The following is a 23,929-nucleotide window of genomic DNA, read 5'->3' on the forward strand; positions in this document are numbered from 1 at the left end:
GACCTCACATGTAGGGGTGCATCGATGTTCAACGCTGTGTGGTCAGGCCCGTTCACTTAGCTAAAAAAACAATCTAAAATACTGTTCCAACTAATTTTTTATAAAAAAAATATTATTTTAACTAAAAAATAAACTGAAAATTACGAATTATAAAACAAGCTAACGGACCGCGCCTCTCGTGGCATGCAGCTGTAGTATTAAAGCCCCGAGCAACGCTGTGGGCAGTTCAGAGCTCGAGCTGTGTAAAAAGAAGTCGTGTGTTCATCTGTTTAGGGCCTGTTTAGATTTCAAAAAATTTTACGCAGTATCTGTCACATCGAATCTTGCGGCATATGCATGGAGTACTAAATATAGATAAAAAAAAACTAATTGCACAGTTGAGTGAGAAATCGCGAGACGAAACTTTTGAACCTAATTAGTCCATAATTAGACACTAATTGTCAAATACAAACGAAACTGCTATAGTAGCTCAAATCCAAAAATTTTTGGTTGTAAACGGGGCCTTAGGCCCGGTTTAGAACCCAAAAATTTTTATGCAGTATCCGTCACATCGAATCTTACGGCACATGCATGGAGTACTAAATGTAAACGAAAAAAAAACTAATTGCACAGTTCGCCGAGAAATCGTAAGACGAAACTTTTGAACCTAATTAGTCCATAATTAGACACTAATTACCAAATACAAATGAAAATACTACTGTAGCTAAAATCCAAAAAAATTTGCATCTAAACGGGCCTTACTCCAACAACTGTTGCTGATCGGTGACTGAGTGAAGCCGGTGGCAGGTTGCAGGCTGATGCCATCTTCAATGCAGCTGGTCTTTTATGGCCTCGTTGGGTTCGCTAAATAAACAAACCAAAATACCGTTCTTCCTAATTTGTTGCAAGAGAAAAATACTAAATAAATTTAAAAAATAGATTATAATAGAAGCGAACAGGACCACTATAATCCAATACCATGTTCAGATGCACTACACAGTATGTCATTTTTGTTTCTATGTTAAGACCTTATTTAGTTTCTTCTCTAAAAATTTACATCATATCTCAACGAATATTTAGACATATGCATGACATATTAAATATAGACTAAAAAATAACTAATTGCACAAATTGCGACTACTCTACGAGATGAATCTTTTAAGCCTAATTAGCCCATGATTTGACAACAAAGTGCTACAGTAACCTATGCGCTAATAAGGAATTAATTAGGCTTAGTAAATTCGTCTCGCGTTTTACTGACGGATTCTGTAATTTATTTTTTTATTAGTATCCGAACACCCCATGCAGTGCCGGTCCTAGGATTTTAAGGGCCCTCTGACGATCTCGTCGCAATGACCCCTCTTGACTATATATAAAATCTTATAATATATAGGCACTAATTTTACTTGCAAAATGAGAGCAAATTCACTAACATATTTTTAATTGAACATATCTGATAATTATCGAGGACCAATGTAGATTAAGCAACATATTTGTAGATGTATGATAATTATCGAGGAACAATGTAGATTAAAAAAACAATATATTCGTTTTCTTTTTTCACCCATGACAAATGTTTCTTAGATAACATTCTAAAATTCTAACACCTAAATTAGAAGAAAAATATGACTATATGGGTACAAAGTACCAGAAGTCTGGAATACTATATAAATAATTAATTTAAATTAAAAATAAAAATAAAAAATAACTTAGGCCTAAACAACTGATCGGTGATCGCAATTCGTAAAAAGCCAAGAATCAAGATGTCATCGCCGTGGAGCCCTGCCTGGTCGCTATCCTCGTGCGCCGTGTCCGTGTCTTCGTTAGTCTAGCTCTTTGCGGCGGCGCGGCTCACCAGCTCAGCTTGTGTAAGGCGCACGTCACGAACTCACGATCGAGTGTGCTGTGTGCAGCGTGACTCCTAGCCTTCTCTCTACCTAAGGGCCGTGGGGAAAGGAAACTAGGAAAGAAATGTCGATGTTGTCTTTTTGAGCCGTCTGACTAGTTCTATGTCTCTCTTTTCATTAGTTTGGTAATGTCTAGTTGACTATAAGACCTGGAGGTATGTATACGTGGGCTTAGACCCCTCCTCTGTTTGGGCCCTCAACCGTCGCACCTCGTGTCCTACCTCTGGGACCGACACTGGTCCCATGCAACATCCCTACGTGATATCCGATGTGACACCCTAAAACTTTACACCCAGGAACCAAACAAAACCTCAATCCCATGGACTTGCATTAGCTGCACATATCACTGTGTAGTATTTAGGTGGCAATGAGAATAGAAGATATCGTGTTTTCTCTTACAATAAAATAACATCGACAGATTTATCAGCCGTAAAAACCATTAGCAGCAGAAATCATCAGCCGAAGATATCTTCTTCACTCTCTGTCTAGGGCTGGACAGCTGGGCTGGACACAACGAATAACGTCTTGCAACTTCCGATCGACCCACTTGGTGACCGGCCGGTGGTGGCCGGTGGCCGTGCCGGCATGCCCCTTGGTGACGGCAGGCAAAGGAAGACGGCAGGGACGACCTAAGCCGCCTCTCATGGCGTAACTCTGGTGTACTACTCCGATCTAAATTCTGCAAGTCGTCGATCTGCAACAAGTACTGGTGCTAGACCTAGCATAGCAGTGCTACTGCTGCTTGACCTGCGTTTCCATTCTTCATATTCATTGCATGGCTGGATGCGACGAACCCCAGAACTGCTTGTTAGCCCGGTACCAGTGGCAGTGCCAGCCTGGTGGTCTGGTCTGTTCGTCCTACGGAAAAAAGGATCTGCTGCTGCTATCTTGAATGGCACATGGCATTACCGGATCTTATCTAGTGGTTGGGGGAGGGGAGGAGGAAGAAGAAGCCCTTTATTATTGGTCAAAGGGAAAATTAAGTAGAAAATTACTTTGTATGGCCAATAAATTAGCAGACTTTTCTTGCTGGAAAAACTTCAAATGAACGGAAATTCTGTCGATAACTATTCATGATTTTTCCTAATAAATAAAACGCCACTGACTCCTTGCTTTTAGGTTGGTCTAGTTTAATAATTATTTCGTGGTTTTCCCTTTCGATACATTTTTTTTACTCATCTACCGGTTTCCTCTCTTTTTTGGTGGAGGCATGGATCACGCCCATGTTAATGCTGATCTACCTTGGTCTGTTGCGTGATGTCATACGGCAACCAACTGGAGCAAGTGAGTCAAAATTATCTCTTGCATGCAAGGTGACGGACTGACACAGGACACCTAAATTTCGTCCAAGGCCCTGTTTAGTTCCCTCCAAAAATGCCAAATTTTTCAAGATTTCACGTCACATCGAATCTTTGGATGCATACATGAAGTATTAAATATAAATAAAAAATAAAACTAATTACACAGTTTAGACGAAATCCACGAGACGAATCTTTTAAGCCTAATTAAATTATGATTGGACACTAATTGTCAAATAACAACGAAAACACTAGAGTGTCGTTTTGCCAAAAAAAATCGGCAACCAAACTGGCCCCAAGCCAATGAGATCGCACTATTCCTCTAGAAATCATGCTGCTGATGTTCATCTTTGTGAGATACGACGAAAATCAAAGCACAAACAAAGAAAGGACAAAATTGGGTTTGCCATCCCCAAACCGGCTAGGACCAGGCCGGTTTCTCTGTACTGCCGGCTAGCCAAAGTCCCTGGCCCTGAGAAAACCGGTCAGGCTGTTTTCCTGCCTATTCCTAGTCTGATTTATTTCCAAATCAGCTATGGATCTATTTTTGACGTGGGTAACTTAGGGATTGTGTTCTGGACATGTTTCCTATTGGGATAAGACCATCCCATCCATATAAATGAGAGGATCATGGTCGATTGAAGAATCCAACTTCCAAAAACCATCCAGACCGGTTTTCCCAAGGAAGACCCAAATTGGCTCAATTTTTACTCTAGTGAGCCTAGAGCCGATTTGGATGATTAGAGAACTCCTATTAAGAGATATATATGTGATTCAAGCATCAAAGTTGACAAAAGTGTTCGACGGAATGCATTCAAATTTATTTTGCACAATGATGAAGTGTTTGGGATTTGAACAAGCAAAGATGGCTATGGGAGAAATCCATGAAGGTAGTTGTGGTATGCGTCAATTAGCACCGAAGATAAAGTGGTTATTTCGTAGAGTTGGTTTTCATTGGCCTACCATGATGACCAATTGTTTTCGCTACTACAAAGGTTGTGAGAAGTGCCAACGGTTTGGTAATACTCAGCTTGTGTCTTATGTGAAGTTACATCCTATTATGAAGCCATAGCTTTTTTGTGGTTGTGGGTTAGACTTTTATTGGCCAAATTCATCCCCCATCATCAAAGAGATATCGTTTTGTCTTGGTTGCTACAAATTATGTCACAAGTGGACCGAGGAGTTCCTTTGAAGAATATAGCACACAAGGAGGCAATTGAGTTCATCACTGAGCATATCGTACATAGATTCGGTATCCATAAAACACTGACTACGGATGTATGAGATTTTGCCGAATTATATAAGATTAAGTTGCTCAATTCATCTCCATACTATACTCAAGCTAATGGCCAAGCTGAGCCTGGTAATAAGACTCTGATCAAGGTCATCAAGAAGAAAATTGATGACAATCTAAGTAGGTGGCATGAGATTTTGTATAAGGCTCTATGGGCACATCATATATCTAAATATGGTACTACAAAGGTTACTCCTTTTGAGCTCGTGTATGGGCAACAAGTTGTGTTACTCGTAGACATGGTACTACAAAGGTTACTCCTTTTGAACTCATGTATGGGCAAGAAGCTGTGTTACCTGTCGAGATGAATTGGATGCATATGGACTTGCTAAACAAAATAATCTATTTATTGGTATATATCATGATTTGATGATAGATAATGTTGATGAGTTGACCAACAAAAGAATCAAGGTTCTAAAGGACACTGAGAAAGAAAAAGCTCTAAGTTTCCTGGGTCTATAACAAGAATGTTAAAAGCAAGTCATTCCAAGTTGGAGATTTAGTGTAGAAAACCATACTATGAATTGAGACGAGCAACAAGTTTGGCAAGTGGTCACCAAGTTGAGAAGGTCCTTATAAAGTAATCAAAGTGAGATTTTGAAATTCATATCTGCTGGAGACGTTGCAAGGTGATAATCTTCCAAGAACAATCAACAGGAGATATTTGAAAAAATATTTCTCAAGTGTTTGGCAAGAAGCCTAGAGTGCTCTCCAAACAATTATCGATACATGTATCACTCTTAAAACAAATATGACCGATATATACATCGCCCTTAGATGCTAGATAGCCAATGAGTTAGACATCGTAGCTATTTAGTTCTTTTATGTTTTCAGGTTCATACAAAACTCACCTAAAACAGGGGATATATGTTGATGGCCCAAAAAAATATGCCAACCTAGAAATTGGGCTCTACCAATAAGTTCCTAGCATCAAGAAGTAATACCCCACGTCCAAAACTGCTTATATGGCCCAACTCTGCACGTGGAGCGGGCCTGCATATGCATAGCACTCCGTTTACACTTTTGTCCTCGCTTCGTGTAAAAGAGTTAACCCGGAGGTGCTACGTTTGGAACGACAAGGCTTATAAGCTGACCCTCACCCTCCTAAACTTCCATGGTGGTACTAAACCCACCAACAACAACTCCACATGTGCCACTTGGGCTACATGGGCCAACTTCATACTACTATAGGCTAGACAGGGGTGTTACATTCACCCCCTTAAGGGTTGATGCCCTCGGCAGCTCACCACATATATGTGACAGATGTCCAGGACCACCCCTTGGTACACCCCTCCACAGGCACGTGCAGCAAGTCTTGATGCTCCGAATACCATCTGTAACACCCCACGTCCAAAATTGCTTATATGGCCTAACTCCGCATGTGAAGCGGGCCTGCATACGCGTAGCATCCCGCTTATATTTTCGTTCTCGCTTCGTGTAAAAGGGTTAACCCAGAAGTGCTACGTTTGGAACGATAAGCTTATAAGCTGGTTCTCACCCTCCTAAACTTTCAAGGTGGTACTATATCCACCAACAACAACTTCACACGTGCTATTTAGGCTACATGGGCCAACTTCACAACTACTACAACTAGGCTGGAGTGTTACACAAGAGGATATAGAAAAAAGTATTAGGTGTGACGATAATCAAAGCACAAGCAAAGAAAGGATAAAATTGGATTTGTTCTTCACCAATTGGCCAGGCCCACTAGAACAGAAAAGATTTTTAGAAACGCCTCACTTTTCTATCAGAGGCGGTTAAACTAACACGCCGCCTCTAACGTCGTCGGGGAGCACTGTAGCTCCATGACCGTCATTGAAAATCTATTTTTAGGGGAGGTTCTATTAAGAAATCCGCCCCTAAAAATGGATACATTTTTAGGGGCGGTTCCGTTAAGAGAACCGCCTCTGAAAATGCTATTTTCAAGGACGGTTGCTTATGTCAACCGTCTCTGAAAATGAGTGATTTTCAGAGGCGGTTCTCTTGAGACAAGCGCCTCTGAAAATAGATTTTCAGTGGCGATTGACTAAGTCAACCGTCCTTAAAAATAGCTATAGCACAAATAAATTTATATCTTTTTAAATGAATGTCAAATGAAGATAAAATTTATATTAAAATTATAGAGCTCGATGAGATTTAAAACTTTGTAGCTGATAAAATTTTTGTTTGAGATCATTAAGGGTTCCAAATATATAAATTAAGTCTCATATTTTCAATTTCAAAATTTTTAATTTCTCAAATGACCTTGGATGGAGAAATATTCTATATGAAAGTTGTAGTGCTCGAAGAGATCTAAAACTTTGTAGTTGAAAATTTTCCCATTTAAGGTCGTTTAATAGTCCAAATATTGATTACAAGAACGATACATATTAATACAAATGAATAGCATTGTATATCTCAACACAAGTGACTGTGTGGTGTAGTGATAGGGGACGGACCACGCGAAGCGAGATATCACAAGTTCGAATCCTAACTGTGCTGCACTATACCGGATGGTGGTGAAAATTAAATTCTACAAGTGGCTGGTTGGCCCTTTAGGCTTTTTCTTATTTTTAGTAGACTTTAAATAATTTTTAAAAAATTCTGAAAATTATTTTTAGGGATGGTTGACTTAAGTCTAAAAATCTATTTTTAAGAGCGGTTGTCCTAAGAGAACCGTCTCTCAAAATCGATTTTTAGAGGTGGTTTTAAACTCTGAAAATCACTTATTTTGACCATCAGTGGCATTACAGTGGTTTTTTAAACCGCCTCTGAAAACCGATTTTAACCACCTCTAAAAAATCTTTTCTGTATTAGTGGCTGGTTTCCTGGATAGCCGGCAAGCCAAAGTTAGGCCGGTTTGAAACTTGGAGATTGTGTTCTGGACATATTTTCTACTGGGATAAGACCACACTCTCTATATAAATGAGAGGATTATGGCTGATTGAATAATCCAATTTTCAATCATAAAAAAAAAACACATCTACTACCTTTTTGCCCTAACTTTCTCTCTACCTTGTTATTCGTCACGTCTCTTGACGAGATTTTACAACGTTCCAGGTGGCCTTGCCGATCTAGGATAACCTGTATGTGCTCCTCCCTGACAGATCATCCTAAGAGTTGTTCGGGAGTCTACCATGCAAAGAATAGGCTTCAAATCGGCCTAACCAACTTGTCTGTCGATTTCATGGATTCAACACGTTCTTGCTGTTATCAAGATCGTGTACATCCTTGGGCTGCTTAGCCTTTGTTAGTGTGTGGCCCAATTCAGCGACAACATTTAAATACTGGGAAAGCTGGGATGAAACTCTTTTCTCATGGAGAGGTTCGGCGAAGAAACGAACAGGAGACCAGTTTCCTTTTGTCCATTTGTCTAGAAGCAAGCATAAAAGTCGAGATCATCTACCTACGACGCGCACTTATATTTTGAAAATCACATTTTTATATCGAGATCATCTACCTACGACGCGCACTTAGATTTTGAAAATCACATTTTTCATCTACCTACGTCGTAGGCAGTTCCTCCTCAGGTGTAAGCTGCATTATGGGGTGACACTACCACTTAAGACGTGTCCCTTTCTTCCTCTTCCATTATTATTGTTATTGTTCACACATAGGAATGACAAACACAAAAGAGATGATAGTACAGGTAGATCTAGATAGCTTTTTAAATTTGTTTCTTGTTATATTATAGTATATGTTTTTGTAGATCTTGTACAAAATTAATTAAGTACAGAGACTAGTCATTGTATAATCGATTAACGCAGCCGTTACGCTCTAGAGACGCCTTGCTTAGGGCCACCTCGCCACCGCCTCCTCCTCCGTGCCACCCTAGGCCACACTGCTAGCTGGATCTGCCAAGGGTTGGTTTTATGGACCCTCCTCCATATTCACCACCAGTTCATGGCTTGAAGCAGAACGTTCTGTTACGAATTGGCGATGATACATTATCACTAATAAATAAATAAACCATTGGTGAAAAAATTGTTGCGAAAATAGTTGTAGTGTCCATCAATTTGAAAGGTTGATTTGAACCTGAAGTCAGCTAGTGGGCAAGGTTTAAAAGCAAAAAAAGATCAGAACGGCCAGCACAACAATTTTTGTGTAATTCTTCAACACTACTCTATCCTTCCTAAGCCAAACTATTTTATATTTGAATAAATTTATAGATAATATTGTCAACATCTATGATATCAAATAGTATACTATGAAAGTATATTCAAATCTAATGATACTTATTTGATAAGAACATCTCCAACAGAGATCCTAAACACCCCAACTCTACTTTTTGGTGCCAAGTAAAAAACTTAATTCAATATGACTTCAACTCGAGTCTCTACTTTATAAAAGCGCCCCCCCCCCCCCCCCAATTCTCTCCCCACGGTTTCATTTGCTAGGGTGTGTAGGGAGCTCCCCATTTTTTCTTGGAAAAAATTTCCCTGCAGCAATCGCACATCTTTCTTTTATACCATGCTGCCATCCTATTCCCCTCCGCCGGCATCGGCTCCCCCGACAAAGAAGCCCCTTGGCCTGGTGCGACTCAGCACTCGTCTTGTCCCCTCCCCCAGCAAGGCACCCGACTAATGCACGTCCCGCCCTCTCTCCTAGCGAGGCACTCAACCTCGCCATGGTTCCCCTGGCCATGCCATATCCAATGCTCGTTAGCTTCCTCCCTAAGCCCTCATAGCTTAGTCAATTGGAATGACGGTGAATATGTCTAAATGACGAGTGCGTCCCATATATTAGTGTCTGTTGGAATGGATTTGAGAACCCTGATTTACGGGCTCTTATTGGGGTTCATGTTAGAGTTGCGCTAATGTAAATATTAGTTTTCTAACTTGGTCAAAGTTAGAATAATTTGACCTATTAGGACAAAACTAGAATAATGCATATATTTTGGGTGAAGGGAGTGTTAAGGTTGACAATTGGAAACACATCACCTTGGACGCCCTTGTCCGAAAATGCAAAAAATCAATCCTTGCGACATTGCGATCATGCGCCTTGGCATGCCAAAATATTCAATACAAGATTACACAATGTAAACAGAATTCAAAACAGGGTTAGAGTTTTGGTTGTAATTAATTTTGCTCCTTACCTTAGGTCGCACATCACCTAATTAATTTTGTCATCTCTTTATAAACAGTAGCAAGTCGATCCCAATGTTTATGTAGAATGCGGGTTACAGAAACATAAATACCTAGAATGTCATCCCTTTTTGTTAGAGTAAATCACAAGAGCGCTTAATGTACTGGAGTTGACTCACAAGGCTTAGTGGTACATTACACATCGTCCAACAACACCAGGAAGGATTCGAACATAGTACCCAACTCGAATAACACCTGAGTGAACTATTCCACGCTTCAAATCAAACCGAACTCTGAAAACACTTGAGAACGTCACCTGACAAAAGAAGCTATAGGTCTCTAGCTACTGGCATTTGCCACAGATCCGATCGCTGTTCTTTGCCACCACGCGCCAACCGCCATGGCTTACTTGTGTGTCTCCAAACCAAATGCGTCAGCACTCAGCACTACATGGTCTGCTCGTCTCTACAGTGTCCATCGATCGATTCTGCACGGCTAGCCATCAACTTTGCTTTCTTGCCACTGTTTGTAAAAGCATCAAGCATGTCTGGTGGTAGGAGTAGATCATGCGTGCAGTGCTCTCACAGGAATGCTTGGCTGTTCGAAGTTGCGCCCTTGGCCACGCAATTACCGCGGCTGAATTCTATGGCTGTAAAACCTGCAAACTTTCAGGGCAAGAGCACTACGTTACTATGCATTAGCTCCAGAAATAGAGTCCGTTCATGTGCATATCAAATCACTGATCAAATCTATGTATACCGGCCGGATGGGATGGCGACGCTCAGTCGATCGGCGAGGAAGCTGTTAGGCAACGACCACCGCTGACCTACGATGGCCTGTCAACTTTGCAGTGCGTAATTTACTCCTATTAAAAAAACAACCTTTGCGGTGCGTGAGCTGGCTCAATTGTGACTAGCAGTGACTGGAAAAGCTTGCATTGGGCGAAGGAGACGTATGCTAGAGCATCACCAGGTGAAAAGATCGCCGGTGCCCCGCTGAAGTGCCTTGCGCTGCAATCGCCGTCGACGACCATAGGCGGACGGGCCGCGGTCAAAGCCGCGAAAGCCAAACCGGCGTGTTTCATCATCCTCACACCTCATTTATCAGGTGGTCCTATGGGGGCGTGCGCGCGTGTTCTCGGCAGATAGCACATGGCAGTATCGCGATACGACGGACGGAGCATTATTCCCGGTTTTTCTGGGGAGGAAAACAACGGGTCGACGGGCGTTCTTCTCCAAAACGCCGCCTTTCTGCGCTCTGATTGCTGTCGTTTGGGATCCCGACGGAGAAATTAGATACTCCTAGACGATTTCGCATACGTAGTGCCCCGTGCTTTTCTGCCCGATTTCCACCATTGACGAAACGACGAGTGGCTGGGAATCTCGGCCTGAGATACTAGCTGCTGGGCAAGCTTGGTTTGGAGGACCGACGAGGACGGGATGGGGGAGTACGGACAGAATCAGTTTTCACCTGGTTGTGGAGCAATGAGCCGATGAGCGATGGGGTAAGTTTGTCCACCCAAAACGAGGGGACAGGCTCGTCACTCCTTGACATTGTTGTTCTTCGCCTTGAGGCGGCGCGGGCATGCAGCATGCTGGAGTCCAACTTGTTCCGGCACAAGACGAGGGAGGCGCCGGTGACCTCAAGTTCGAGCTCCTCTAGTTTAGCGGAGTGCGTCTCCTTGTTTTTTTTATAAACCCTTAGGCAAGTTTTATTGATTGAGAACAGTTACACCATTTGATAAGAAAGGAATAATAAAACTAGGGGATCATCGTCCCAAATACAGTTTTCTTTTGTGAACATAGCTTGCCTAGCTAATTCATGTGCCACCTGGTTAGCTTCCCTACTTGAATGCTCAATAGAAATCTCCTGGAATCCGCCCCAAACAATGTTGCATTCATCATATATTGCAGCAGTTGAATTACCGTAAAACCTCCATTCCTCATAATTTCAACCACTTTCATACAATTGGATTAAACAATCAGACGGTTACCTCCAATATGTTGGGCTAACATGAACCCTTCCTTTAGAGCATACGCTTCCACCATTAGGGCATCTACCGGGTGAGGAATATAAGTGTTTGTCGCCGCAATCATTCCTCCAGAACTATCTCTGATTTTCGCTCCTGTACTTCCACACCCATTATCATCACCATAGGATGCATCAATATTTAACATAATATAATCTTCTAGAGGTTTCCTCCAACCTTGGCGTATCTTCGATCCTTTTCCTGCTGCCAACTCGAAGTTATTTGCTAGAGAAGCAATAGAGAGGCCTGATCTTGATGGGTGCCGAATGTTTTCCTCATGCACTAGCTGCCTTCTTTCCCACCACAACAACCAGCTTCCCGTTAAGATAAGCTCGGCAAATCCTACCACCAAGCCTTGGACTTGCTCACCTCATTCGGATCACTTCTTCTAATACAATGGAACCCGACCGATCATTCTCCAATAAATCTCTGATCTTCTGCCAAACTCCTATCGAGTTCCATACCGCTTTGGCTCTATCACATGAAAAGATCATATGCTTAATGTCTTCAGCCCCATTATGGCAAACCGGACACCCTCTAGTAGGAATAATGTGCATGTTTGCCAGAATCGATCTACAAGCCATCAAGCCATGAAGGGCTCTCCAACCAAAAATCTTGATTTTCCACCGCACTTGGAATTTCCACAACTTTTTCCAGACTTGTTGATTACTGGCACCACTGCCCAGTGCCCCATAAAGTCTAGCTCCGTATTTCTTCTTCCATTGTCCATGGTAAGTTGATCTCACCGAAAACAACCCGTTTCTATTATAATGCCAAGCAACACAATCTTTTCTACCTGGGGTAATCAGTATATGCAAGATACGAGTTGCATCAATACCCCCAAAAATAGAACAGATCAGATTGGCATCCCACGTTGAGTCCACCGGATTGATTAGTTCATCAACTTTTGTTATTATATTATTGCCTCACAGCTTTGAATCTTCATATTATGACTTCCTGGAATCCAATTGTCTTCCCAAATATTGATTTGAGTACCATCTTCAACTCGCCAGATATATCCAAGTTTGAAACATTCGAGTCCTGCTAACACACTTTGTCAAGTATATGAACTCCCAGCTTTCATTCTTCCATTCAACAATTTTCCATCTAGGGTAATAGCTCTGAGGACCCTTGCACATAAAGATTCAGGTTCTTGTAAAAGTCTCCACACTTGCTTTGCTAGCATTGCCAAGTTGAAAGACTGTAAATCTCTGAACCCCAGTCCACCTTTTCCTTTTGGCATACAGAGCTTCCACCATTCTTGCCAATGAATCCTCTTATGATCATTGTCATCACCCCACCAGTGTTGCGAAATGGCGTTTGCTATTCCTTTGCAAATGTTTTTAGGAATTTTAAACCCCATCATAGCATACACTGGCACAACTTGAGCAATAGATTTAATCAGGATCCCCCCCCCCCCCCGATTCAATAACTTCTCCTTCCATCCATGTATTCTAGAGTTCACCCTATCAATTAGATGGCGAAAACAATAACTTCGATCTGCACCAACCCAAATATTTTTCGCTGAGGGATTCAGTCATAATGTTCAAAATTTCACACACCTCTACCTTCACGTTCACATCAATGTTGCTAGAGAAATAGATGCTCGACTTTGCTTCACTGATTTTCTGCCCTGAATCTGCACAGTATCTATTTAAAATATCGGTCAAACAATTTGCATTCTTTCTGTCCACGTGCATCAAGATGAGTGAGTCATCCACGAACAGCAGGTGTGATATCAAAGGAGCTTCCCTGCATACTCGAACGCCTTCCAGATCCCCTCTCTCCTCGGCTCCTTTTATCATGCAGGACAACCCTTCAGCAACCAAGAGAAACAGATACGGCGACAACAGGTCACCTTGCCGCAGCCCCCTTGTTGGTATAACGGTGTCCGTTTCTACAGAGTTAAATCTAACTCTATATTTAACTGATCTTACACATGCCATAATAAGCTTAACCCATCTTTGGTCAAAGCCTAATTTTATCATAATTTTCTGCAGAAAATCCATTCCACTCTATCATATGCTTTATGCATATCAAGCTTCACTGCAAACAACCCCCTTTTCCCCTTCTTCTTTTTCATAGTATGGATGCATTCATATGCTAGTAAAATATTATTTGTAATCAATCTCCCTGGAACAAATGCACTTTGGTGGTGGCTAATAATATCTGGTAGAATAACTTTGAGCCTACTCTATAATACCTTAGAGATTACCTTATAGACCACATTGCATAAAGAAATAGGCCGGAACTGAGCAACTCTATCTGGATTATCCACCTTCAGGATCATGACTATGGTAGTATCATTCCACCCCTCCGGGATAGTTACATTGTTAACTGCATGTAGCACTTCATCAATCAATTCATCTCCCAACGTATTCCAGAATCGCTTAAAGAAGATAGCGTGCAAGCCATCAGGGCCAGGCGCTTTAAGATCACCAATACTAAATAGAGCTTTCTTCACCTCCTCCCTTAAAAAGGGGGCCAAGAGTATCTGATTCATATCAGAAGTGACCATGCGGTTAACATCCTCCAACACTCCATGATCTACCTCCTGCACTTCTGATGTAAACAGATTAGCAAAATAATACCTGACCATCACATTCATCTCTCCAATATCCTCATGTATTAATCCTTGGTCATCTACTAGCCCCTTGACCAAGTTCCTTCGTTTCCGGGCTGATGCATATTGATGGAAGAAACTAGTGTTACGATCCCCGTGCTTAAGCCAATTAGCTCTAGCTCTTTGGACCCAAATAATTTCTTCCTGCTCAAGTAGCAACTCCAGTCGTAGGAGTATCTCCTTTGGGCTGCTACAGATTCATCCATCAATGGTCCACGCCTCAAAATTTCCAGCTCCCTTTTCAATTTCTTCATGCGTTGGGCTGGTTTCTTCAGGATTTCGTGATCCCATACATGCATATCCTCATACACAGCATTTACCTTTGTCATCAGCTTAGGGCCATGCCCCAGCACCGATGCACGTGCCCATGCTGCCTGTACAATCTCCTCCACCGTCTCTTTCTTCAACCATCTTGCTTCGAATCTCCTTGGCCCCTCCCTGCGCGGGAATTGCCCAATTACTCCGGACGTATTGACAATGATAGGATGATGATCAGACTTTACCATCTCTCCATTCACTAGCTCAGCATTTGGGAATAAAATATTCCACTATGTATTAGCCACTCCTCGATCTAGCCGCTCTCTTATCCTTCCCCTCTGCCAAGTGAACACATCGCCCAAGTAACCAATGTCAGCTAGCTCGCAGTCCATGAGGGTGGTTTGGAAAGCTTGCAGCTGAGATTGCGATCTAACTCGGCCCCCTTCCTTCTCCTGATGAAATAAGATCTTGTTGAAATCCCCAAGAGCAAGCCAAGGGAGGGACAGGCTACCATGCAGAGATCACAACGCCTCCCATGACAAGTTCTTGTGCTCCCATCTCGGTTCTCCATAAATCCCCATCAATCTCCACTCCTCATCACCCCTAATTACCACATCTATGAAATATTGTGAAACACTTTGGCATTGAATAACAAGCTCCGTCCTCCATAGCATAAGCAAACCCCCACTCCGACCATCACTTTTGTGGATGATGAAGTGGTCACAACCCATCCTTTGTTTCAAATTCTCTGCCTTCACTTTACCTAGATGTGTCTCAGACAGAAAAAACGCGTCTGGTTTCTCCCGCTTCTGGATTTCCAAAAGCGCATGAACTACCCAGGCACTAGCAAGGCCCTAGTAGTTCAAAGCCAAGATTTTCATTGCGCCCGGTCACTCTCCTCGAAGGAGAGCGTCGATCTAGTATTTGTTTTTGTTACATCATCCTCCTCCCCTCCTCCATTCTTTCTTGGCCTCTTCTTCTCTTGTTCTTTGAAATGGCTTATAGAAGCACCCTTCTGGGATAGATGTTCCAGAAGGTTGATTGGCATAGCTACTCGCCTTGCTCCATCTCCATCTGTTCCCTCCCTCTTCCTGGACAATAAATTATCTGGATCTTCATCATCTTCCAAAGAAGTATCCCTGTCTTCTACTTCATCATCAAATCCATCACCTTGTCCTCCACCTCTTCCTCGCCCTCTACCACATCCTCTACCGCCGCCTCCATGTGGCTCATCCCTCCCTGACACCACTGACGGGAAGGGGACTCGCAACCAATCTCCCCGTTCACAACTTTCTTTGCTATGGATTCCATCTTGACATTCAGTGACTTCATGCCCCATACATCCATAGAAATAAAAAAACCGGTAAATTTTCATATTGCACTAAATATTTCATCCTTTCCTTGAGCGTGATTGGCACCACACGCACCAAAGGTTTCTTGAGATCCAGCCAAACCCTAGCTCGCAGGTATGGCATAGAATTGATCCTACCCTCATTCACCACTACCGTGATGGTATCCCCAACCTTCTTTGATACTTTCTCCGCCAACTCCCTCTTCCTGATGAGACCCTCTAGGACCCCTTGAATTCTAGCCTAGACGGGAATCTTGTCCTACTTGTATGCGAGAACATTAGAGAAACCATCATATTCTTCCATCACGATAGCCACACCTCTGAAAAGCCATGGACTTCCTTCCATCACCCTTGACTAATCTCCAAGACAATGAAGTTGTACGAGGAACAAATTCGGACCCAACGCCTTGAACGTCACCCCTTTTGCCGTAGCCCAAGCGTTTCTTAGGGTGCTAAACAGCGCAGCATGACTGAAGGGCTTCACCATGTGAACCCTAAACAGGGATAGCCAATGAACATTTTTCACAAGCTCTTCGTATTCACCAGAGAAGTCAAGATCCTCCTCCTCTTCCCCTTGCAGCTTCAGGCCCTCCAGGTGTACCTCCAAACTAGGAGTCTTTTCCTCCTCATTCATCACCAACCCCTTCCCTTCTCCTTCTTAGACTGATCCGCCATGCAGGGACGCCGGTGGCACTCAGATTCCTTGCGGAGGAGAGTGCAACACGGGCACAATCTTTGGGTGGAGAGATCACGTCGATCTCAGCACTTTTCAGGTGGACTCCGACGCCGCCACTGGAGGAGAAAGAAACCGTAATTTTAGGGGACTTGACAGCATGAGAAAGGTTGAAATGTAAGTGTGTCTCCTTGTTGGCTAAGCACAAGGCAGCTCCCTATCACTACAAGAAATTTAGGCATCTGTGACTGTTAGATAATAACAAAAACAACCTATTTCCTATCACTGACTGTCCATGGTGATGAAGTGACTATCGTCATAGAAGATGGGTCACTAACCAGCTTCTATGACCACCAGAGGACGTTGTCATTGATATAATGACAATACTTCTCCGGTCACTAACTAGTGACAACACTAAACTTGTCACAACATATTAAATAGAATCGCACCACGTGTATGATGACATGGCACATGTGATGAGACAGAAGATGTGGCAAATAACATGGCAGATGACATGGCAACTATCATTTTGCATTATTATTTTTATTTAGAATCAGCCCAATTTGCCTAAATGTTTTTTTAGCCTAGCTAGAAATTGGCTTTTTTTATTATGGCCCAACATCACAGTCCAAGCCTATATTGTGGAGTGGTCCATTTTAAAAAGAGTTTGTCTACAGCATAACAAAGTATTTTCAAGCACCCTCAACACACGAATTTTTATATCGTTGGATCTACATCCATTGGATGGGATTATTACAGTAAGGAAAATAAGTAAAAATACAAAAAAAATATGTGTCAGTGCAGAAAGTGACCAACATGTAAATATTTGTAGTTTTGCCGTACGTTGTGATCGGAGGTGACCTAGCACTCAATGACACAGTGTTTATACTGGTTCAGGCAACGTACCCTACGTCCAGTTTGAGTCGGTCGGTGACTTTATTCCTGAGCCCAGGTGCTCGAAGTTTGTAGTGGGGTTACAAACGAGAAGGAGAGAGATGGGGGTACAAGAGGTCTGGTCAGACTCTGGTCAAAGGGGCCGAGAGTGATGGGAGCTCCGCTATGTGCTATGTGTTCGAGCGTGTGCTCGAGGTTTGAACCTGGTGGTTCTGTTGTTGTGTACTAGTGAACTTAATCGATCTGAATCCACTGAGTTGTGTTGGAGAGACGCATCCCCTTTTATAAATGAAGGGGATGACCTTACAAGCGAGAGGGAGAGAGTACGTATGCTGCTAAGTCTTGCTACCTACATCGGTGGGTACAAGATGATGGTAGGCGCCCACAATATTGTTGGATGTCAGATGCACATGGGAGGTTGCGTCTTCTTCTTCCGGTATGGCAGATGTCCGTGCCTGCCACACTATTGATACCTAGAGGCATGCAAGGGGTTTTACCATGTTCATTTGGTACGGTAAATGCTAGCACCTACAACACTTTTGATGCTAAGAGGCACGTGGGGGAGCCTTACCGTATTGGTCTGGTATGGGAGTTGATGGCGCCTACAACACTGTAGGGGAAAATGTCTGCGCCTACAACACTGCTTGTGTTCTGTCATGCCAAGGAGGTCGTAGGGTACTGTCCTGCAGGTGTACAGGGTACGGTCCTCGGTATTGCGGTTGACTTGAGTGCGCTGCCTTACTTTCTCCATCTGTTTCCTGGTCCTTACCGAGGGGGCATCCTTGGTCGGTTGGTCCTAGTCGGCTCTGATTGCGCTAGTCGGAGAGGAGTTGTAAGTAGGGCTTCGATGCATTCTCGGTCGAAGAAGCGGGTTCGAGTTAGAAGTGGTGTTTGGCCCGGCCTTCCAGTCGAAGAGGTTGTCCAGAGGTGGGCTAGAGACCAAAGTGAGCGCTCCGGTCGGAGAGGTGGGCCAGAGTCAGAAGCGGGAGTCGTTCCTCCTTGGCCAGGCCTTCCGGTCGGAGATTGGATCATCCTTCTAGCATGTCATCTAGGTATTTGGGTCAGCCCATGAGTTGCATGTTGCTTGCAATGTTGTCTATTGGGCTGAGCCTTTGTTAGGAAGCCGATCCATGAGGGACCCCGGGTTTATGAACCCGACAAGACCTCCCGAGCCCCCAGGCGATTCGGGTAGAATCGTTTGGGGGATTTTTCTCTCGACAGCGGGTGCGCTCGCCCCCAAGCCCCTGGGCAATTCAGGCAGAATCATCTAGGGGTTTTTTGTGTGTTGCCAGCAGGGGAAGTTTTTGTTTTGTTAGTGGGTGCGCGTGAGCGCACCCACAGGTGTAGCCCCCGAGCCCCCGGGCGATTTGGGCCAAATGGTTTTGGGGGTTTTGTCAGTGGGCATTTGTGTGTGTTTTTAGTCTAGATGGAGTCATTAACCAAGGCATCATTGCGCAGTCGAGGCGGTTAGTTTAGGCATCAGTGAGAGGCAGAGCACACAGATCCTGGTGTCGGTGTAGCCCATGCAACCGAGGCAGTTAGTTTAGGGATTGGGCGAGGCAGAGCTCGCAGATCCTAGCATCGGTACATCCCGCGTAGCCGAGGCAGTTAGTTTAGGGATCGGGCGAGTTAGGGCTCGCGGATCCTAGCCTTGATGCAGCCCGCGTAGCTGAGGTAGTTAGTTTAGGAATCGGGTGAGACGGAGCTCGCGAATCCTGGCATAGGTGTAGCCTGCACAGTTGAGGCAGTTAGTTTAGGGATCAGGCGAGACAAAGCTCGTGGATCCTAGCGTCAGTGCAGCCCACGCAGCTAAGGCAGTTAGTTTTTAGGTGTCTTGAGTCCCTGAGCCCCGTTGGGCTTAGCAGGGGTTGGTTTGAGTTTTGTTCGTTACCCTATCCTTAGTTTCTCACAACCGAAGGGGCTGAGCTTTGTCGCTTGCCTCGATCGCTCAGGCTCTAGTGACGCTCTCGGTGAGCTCGCTAATGGGTATGATCGAGTGAAATCTAGGTTTGTCATTCATCACAGGGTCGGCATATCCCTCTTGTGACATTCCACTGCTCTTTTACCTGCAACCTGATAGATGCCTGGATCATTCCGAAGACTGACCTGGGTGGCCTGCTGGCCTCTCCTTGATGGAGATTCTGTGGGTTTGGCAGAGGTTTAGGATCGAAAGAGAAGGTTGAGATGACCCTATCCGCTTCGGGGCATACTGGGCGAGGGCCGCATGGGCTCATCTATATTTTCTCCCCTAGCTCTGTTTGATGTGAGGTGGCCTCGAGCCCTTCGTGGGCCAGCCTTCAAACCCTAGTCGGTCGTTGCTCATGTTGAATGACGCAACTGCCGCTTCATGACGCAACATGGAGCGTTGTGATGCATTTAGCCGCATGTGTGATGCCTTAGTTCCCAAGCCCCTAGGCGATTTGAGCCTGAATTGTCCGGGGCGCGCGGGCATATGGAATGAATGCATGTATGGACGTATGAATGATTATAAAGAAATAGCAGGGGTCGGTAATGATACCTTGATGACTCGAGTGACGGGGTTTTGAAGAGCTCCAATAGGAAGTGTCCGACCAGGACCCATGCTCGTTGTTCATGATGGAGTCGGCATGGGACGCATGGGGTGTCCCTCTGCTCCTGACCTATCTCTCAGCATTTTCCTGAGCCGTTCGATTGATTTAGGAAGCTCAATGGTCTCTCCTAGCGGAGATCCCGTTGTTTAGGTTTTTTCCAAGTCCCACCTGGGAAGGCGGAGAGCCTTCTATGCATGGTGGCCTCTTTGGTTCTTGCACCCAACGTGTGGTAGTGAAGGGCCATACCCAGGCCATGTCTCGTCTGACTAGGCTCTGTTTCATCGGTCAGTGTGCATCCCATCGGTCAGGGCGTGTCCCATTGTTTCCCATCCACATTGAATGGGAGAAGGGAGAGAGTTTTTCACTCTGATCCTTTGCCCTTCTTTAGCTGCCATGTTTCCTCCTTAAATAGGGGAAGGGAGAGGGCTTCTTGTCGTAGTCCTTTGCTTATTCTCCAACTATTGCCTCTCCTTCTTCTTCCTCCTCACCGAGAATGCCTGTATGCTGCGACGGTTCCTAAGTGAGAGAGAGGGTAAGCGAGGGGGAGGACTCATAGATCCCTTCATGAATTCGGAGCACAATGTCAAGCTAGAGGCTGCCTGAGGTGGTGTCAGCCATCTTTGTCTAAGAAGGGGCAGCTTCCGCCGAAGGAGGTGGCACGCTGGATTCATCTACGAGGCCTTTTTTGAGATGGAGCCATGTGTGGATTCTTTCCGGTGGATCTTCACTGGGCGAGTCTTGTCAGAGGGGAAGTTGCCCAGGATCATGATAGTGGAGGGTTACGTGCCTGCAGCTGCTCAGGTTGGCCAGTTCATAAAGTTTGATGAGATCTCTTCTAGCCATGGTGACCATACCTCGGTGGCAGCGTCCCTGCCTAGGAGCTGCCTCAATTGCATAAGAAGGTTAGGAGCTCCATGCTCTTCTACTGAGCATCTATGGGTGCGACGCCCTTGAGGTACCCGTTACGCTCGCTGAAGTCAAGGGAGTGGAACCAGGCAGGGCCCTTGCGGTGGCGTGTGTCGTGGCTTCTCCTTTGGCGTCAGCCGATGCCGTCAAGCGGCCACGGTAGTATTTGGAGTAGAAGTAGTCAGCAAATGTAATCATTAAGTTTGGGGGAGCCCCCATGTGAACAGTTTTTGTATCAATGAATACATTTGTTCTATTTTTGTGATAGAATCACTATTCGTTCCTTGTTTTTTGTCCTAGCATAGCTTTGTTTTTATCCTTTCTTTTTTGCACCTGCCCGTTCATTCCGTAGGCTACGGTTTTTAAGAACCTAGGCATGGCCCGTGGGGCTCGGCTGCTCGTAACTGTAGGTCGTGGCGCGGTGCGTTCGGTTGGGAGTAAGAACAAAGTCACGTAGGTTAATCAAAGGAATGGAATGCGCTTTTGTTCGGGGACAAAGTTTTTACCATGTGATAGTAAAAAAGAGAGGTGCTTTACAGGAGCAAGTATTGAATAAAAGCGGTAAGACCGGATTTAGGGGAAAAATGACCTAGTTGTTCAATGTTCCAACTGTTGCTGAGAACGTTGCCATTGTCGTCCTTCATTCGATAGGCGCCTGGTCAGATCAATTCGCTCACCATATAGGGTCCTTCCCATGGTGGAGAGAGTTTGTATTTTTCCTTTGTTGATTGGGTCCTCCAGAGCACGAGATCACTGACTTCGAGGATCCTCCCCCTGATCTTCGTTTTGTGGTACCTGCATAGAGTTTGCTGGTAGCGAGCGGAGCGGATGATGGTCATCTCGTGGGCCTCCTCGAGCAGGTCGATTATGTCTTGCTGAGCCTCCGTGGCTCGGTCACGGTCGAAAGCCTTCGCTCTTGGGGCACCATGGTCGAGGTTGAAGGGTAGCACTGCTTTAGCTTCATAGGCCAAGAAGAAGGGTGTGAACCCTGTGGATTGGTTCAGGGTCGTTCTTAGGCTCCAGGGGATCACTGGGACCTTTGCAATCCATCGCCCGACGTACTTGGTGAGTCGGTCGAAGATGCATGGCTTAAGTCCTTGGAGGATCATGCCATTGGCATGCTCGACCTGACCATTAGTACGTGGGTGTCCGACCGAGGCCCAGTCGATCCTAATGCCATATCCATCATTGAAGTCTAGGAACTTCTTCTAGGTGAAGTTAGTCCCATGGTCAATGATGATGATGTTAGGAACGCCGAACCGGTAGATGATGTCGAGGAAGAATTTGACCGCTTCTTCCAAGCGGATGTTGGTGATGGGCTTGGCCTCTATCCACTTAGTGAACTTGTTGACCACCACAAGTAGGTGAGTGAAGCCGCCTGGGCCTTTTTTGAGGGGTCCTACCATGTTGAGGCCCCATATCATGAATGCCTAGGTGATGGGGATGGATTGGAGCTCTTGTGCTGGCAAATGGGTTTGTCGAGCATAGAACTAGCATCCTTCACACTTGCGGACGACCTCCTCTGCATCTTGTAGTGTGGTGGGCCAGTAAAAACCTTAGTGAAAGGCTTTTCCAGCCAAGGACCTTGGTGTCGTGTGATGTCCATAGATTCTAGCATGGACCTCGAGGAGGAGCTGCTTCCCTCGGTCGGTCAAGATGCACTTCATGAGTATTCCCGATGGACTTTGTTTGTAGAGTTCATTTCTAATCTCGATGAAGGTCTTGGCACGTCGGGTGATTCATCACGCTTCGGTCCTTTTGAATGGGAGAATCTCCTCGAGGAGGTAGGCGAGTAGCGGCGCTTGCCAGTCGATTTGATCAAGTGCCAACACGGCGAAATCAGCGGGTGACATTGTCATAGAGGCACTAGGGTCAGAGCCCCCGAGCGCTAGCCTGGCGTCAAGGTGAGAGCCCCTGGGTGCCAACTTGGCATCGGGGTGTGTCTAGATTGGACCTTCTAGGACGTGGGTGGACGGCTCATGGAGATCATTGTTGAAGATCCCGCTCGAGGATGGATCCCGCCTAGCGGCCAATTTTGCGAGAAAATCAGCGGCATTGTTGTCCTTTCGAGGGACGTGATGCAGCTCGATCCCTTGGAATTTACCCTCTAGCTTGCGAGAAAATCGGCAGCATATTGTCCTTGCGCACCTCCTGGTAGTATGCTGCCATGAGGGGGCTTTTGTAGGAGGACTCTTTCATGACCTGGTCAACAACCAACTCTGAGTGGCCATGGACATAGAGTCGTGTTGCGCCGAGCTAGATGGTGATGCGAAGTCCGTTGATCAAGGCCTCATACTCTATGGCATTGTTTGAGGCTGAAAAGTGGAGGCAGATGGCTAGCAAAGCCTACTCCCATCTAGGTAGATCAGAACCACTCCAGCCCCCAAGCCGGGCGCCATGATGGATTGGTCAAAGTACATTGTCCAGTACTCATGGGTGATGTCTAGGGTCGGTAGCTGGATCTCCATCCATTCAGTAACAAAATCCACGAGAGCTTGAGACTTAATGGTGGTACAGGGGATATACCTAATGTAGTGTCCCATGAGTTCGAGTGCCCACTTGGAGATCCATCCCACGGTGTCGTGGTTGCGGATGATGTCCCCGAGTGGGTATGAAGTGACGACCGCAACTTCATAGTCGGTGAGTAGTGCAGGAGCTTTTGGGTCACCATCAACACGGCGTATACGAGTTTCTGCACCTAGGGGTACCGGACCTTGGGGTAGGTGAGTACCTCCCTAATGAAGTATATGGGTCGCTGGACCTTAAGGTGGTGTCCTAGCTCCTCCCTCTCAACAACTAGGGCGGTGCTTACCACATGGTTGCTGGTTGTGACGTAGAGGAGGAGGGGTTCTCCCCGTTCGGGAGCGACCAGGATTGGGGCCGACATTAGGGACACTTTGAGGCTCTCTAGGCCCTACTGAGCTTCCTCAGTCCAGATGAAGGTGTCCGTCTTTTTGAGGAGCTTGTAGAGTGGCATCCCTCGTTGGCCGAGCTAGGAGATGAATCGGCTTAGGGCAGCCAGATAGCCGATGAGCCTTTGTATGCCCTTGACGTTGCGTATGGGGCCCATGTTGGAAATGGCCA

Source organism: Miscanthus floridulus, chromosome 19 (assembly GCF_019320115.1).
Source record: "Miscanthus floridulus cultivar M001 chromosome 19, ASM1932011v1, whole genome shotgun sequence".
In the NCBI taxonomy this organism is placed as follows: Eukaryota; Viridiplantae; Streptophyta; class Magnoliopsida; order Poales; family Poaceae; genus Miscanthus; species Miscanthus floridulus.